The 3,386-nt window shown below is 36.0% G+C and overlaps 1 non-coding gene across 1 annotated transcript; it reads left to right on the forward strand.

Annotated features, from left to right (window-relative positions):
• Positions 1–960: 960 nt before the first annotated feature.
• LOC111815145 lies at positions 961–1,086 on the forward strand. Its single transcript, XR_002819928.1, has one exon. It is a non-coding gene; the product is annotated as a U6atac minor spliceosomal RNA (small nuclear RNA).
• Positions 1,087–3,386: the final 2,300 nt, after the last annotated feature.

Raw genomic sequence — 3,386 nt, forward strand, 5'->3', positions numbered from 1 at the left:
GGCTAACAAAACTCACTGTTTCAAGAAGCATGTTGGCAGTTGATTATGCCAAGAAATGAACTGAAACAATACTGCCAAGAGATCGGTGTTTCTAAGAGAAACTTACAATGTTGTTCTATGCAGGAACATAAACCTCTCACATTACAATCATGTCTAATAAGAATGATGAAATAGAATCTCAGGGATTTCTATTGTCAAAAAGCAGTCCAGTTATTTCTGGTAGAATCAAATGTACAGAACTACCGATTTGTACCAGTTATAAAATATTTCTGGCCATAGAAACCTATGTGAACTCTGAATGATTTCAGCATTTGAATCATTCAGCTCCCTGAAAACTTAAAAATTCTTTCTGGTGGGATGAACCAGTATGAGTCAGTGCTGTCTCAGAGAGCAAGGAATCAGCATGGAAACCCATCAGCTTTAGCTATGCTACAATTGAGACTAGACTGACATGGTCTGAATTTTTCCCCACATACTTGTAGATGTGCTAGGTAGGAAAAGATTCCATTATAGATGGAGATGGACAGATACATATGATTCAGCTTTGCTTAGGTCAAGATGAAATTGCTGCAAGCGCCTGTGGTTTTCCCATTGAGGCTGCTATCTCAAGGGACTGGAAGCCATCTTCTACCGCTATTCTCCAGGGTAGAAAGTTTCTCTTTTCTCTCTCCCAATATTCTCTAGTTTTCTGGCCTATTCATAACAAGTTGCAAAATTAATAGCACTTAACCAACTGTATCACATTTACATAGCATAGTAGAAGTCATAAAATGCTCTTACATACAACTTCAAGTTTGCTTGATTAAGTAATACACATAATCACCTAGCTCATTCCTGGCTCTTGTGTTGTCAATGTGTATAGAGTTGCAATTTTGCAATGCTGTAGACTTCACAATGGCCTTATTAAGAAGACATAGAAGATAGTATTCTATAAGGAAGATTATCAAAATCAAACTCATGGTGTTGTATGAAAAGGAAGAAGTTTAGCACTTCCTTTGACAAGGATGGAAGATGCCCTTGGGCATGACAACAGACATATGAGAAAGGCATTGCCACCTATTTTGTGGCATTTAACCATAAGTTTTCCTAGACTTGATTCAGCACTACAGGAGGATACAAAGTAAACACATAAAATTCCATTGCATTTAGGTACAATGATACTTAACTAACTGAAAAAGAAATTAGCAATGCAATACCATTCATAGTAACATCAAAAATATAATCAATTAGATATTAAAGTAAGCAAGTGGAAGACCTCTGCGATGAAAATTTCATCAGACATAAAAAGGAAATCGGGAGATTATAAGAAAATGGAAACACATCTCTAGCTCCTGGTCAGGCAAAACTAATATAATTAAAATGGGTATATCTCCCATTTAACACAATCCACATCAAAACACCAATGTCATCAATTACAGAGAAGAAAAAAATCTTAAAATTTATATGGTGTCAGAAGAGACAGAGATTAACAAAACAATCCTGATTATCCAAAGCAAAGCAGGGAGCATCACAATCCCAGACTTGAAATTACATTATAAATCTATGGTTATTTAAAATCATACTAAAAATAAAAAATAGCATGCCACTGGCACAAAAACAGGCATGTCTATCAATGAAGATGAATAGAATAAGCAGAGACATTCCCAGCCACAGAAAAATATTTGATCTTTTACAAAGGAATCAACAACTTATGTTTGAGGAAAGATAGTCTCTTTAATAAGTAGTTCTGGGAAAACTGGATAGCCATATGCAGAATAAGACTAGACCCACACATCTCACCATGTGTTAAGATGAAAACAAAATGATTCAAATATCTAAAAGTTAAAACAGGAACATTTAATCTACTGGGAGGTAAAATAGACACAACTCTTGAAGACAAAAGCTTCACCCAAGTCTTTATTGGCACAAGAAATAATATCAACAATCAACAAATTGAATCATATCTAATTAAAAACCTTCTTCAAAGCCAAGGAATCAACCAACAGAGTGGTTTCCATGTCTCATCCTCTAGTTATTTGGAAGATAACAATATACTATGTAATAACTATTGTTACTCTTATTATTTTATTATGAAATTTTGTTCTGCTTTTCATAAATTTAAAAGAAAACATACAGTTAACTTTGAAGTTGAGAAACATACATTGAAAACTGAGCACTTCTCTATGAACCTGAGCCAGTTATTTATCCCTAGTACCTTTTTTATTCATCACTCTAGCATCTACTACCTATATTTGATGTGAATTTTAAATGTCCAGTAAGATACCTAGCACCATTACACACTTAAAATACTGTATTCATTTTATAAATTATTGCTATATTCCAACGTGTGTTTTGAAAACAGTTTTTTAAATCAAATATCTTGAATTTCGGCCTTTCAACTTTTGCAGCTTGGTTAAGTAGCTCTCCAAAGCATTACTCTCCTTCTGTATAAGAACAAGAAGAAATGATCAGCATATTTTCATGAATAACTGCATTAATTAAATAAGATATTTTATTTAAAATGCTTCTCACTGTGTTTGGCAATTATTCAATGTTCATTTTTCATAATGTCATTTCCTCCCTCTTTTTTATATTCTCTATTGATTCTATTATGCAACTTTGCTTGAAGACATCTGCTTAACCCTATTGCTGTAACAGTATCTCATATATTTATATAGACTAGAAGTTTGTCTCAGAGTTCTAGGAGCTAAAAAATCAAGGATGAAAATATTGGGTGTCTTGAGCTGAGGAGATAGCTCAGTGGTCTAAGTGTCTGCCCGGTAAGCACAAGGACCTAGGTTCAATCCCTGGTACCCTATGCTGTGCCTGCCCCAGTACCAGGCCTGGTGATGCACTGCTGCAATCCCAGTGCTGAGGAGGCTGAGACAGGAGGATCACGACAAGTCTGAACTGTGTATTGAGACCCTGTACCAGCAAAACAAAACAAAACTGATTTGGTGTCTTTTAAGGAGATGGAAGACCTAATTCTAGGTCCCTGGATTGCTGTTTTCTCTGTGACCTAACAGGGAGCCAAAGGAGCTCTCTGGTTCTCATAAGTAAGAGGAAAATCCCACTCAGGAGCCCTCTGCCCTTATCATCAGTTCTCGTCCCAAAGGACTCACGTGCTGATACTGTCATGCTAGAGGTGAAGATTTCAACATGGGGATTTGCATCAGACACTAATAGTACAACCCCCGATCCATTTGGTGTCAGATAAGCAGAGTTTGTGGTCTCATAACTTTGAGGAACATAGTTGCAAACCAAAAGAGAAAGTCAGGAGAGTGTTATTGGAAATGAAGTGGAGTATAGCTGCTTGATTTCCAGGAAGAGCCCAGAGTGGGTGTCCACTGAAACATTTTTTTTTAATTTTATTTATTTGTGTGTGTGTGTGTGTGTGTGTGTGTGTG

Source organism: Octodon degus, unplaced genomic scaffold (genome assembly GCF_000260255.1).
Source record: "Octodon degus isolate 3935 unplaced genomic scaffold, OctDeg1.0 scaffold00011, whole genome shotgun sequence".
NCBI lineage: Eukaryota > Metazoa > Chordata > Mammalia > Rodentia > Octodontidae > Octodon > Octodon degus.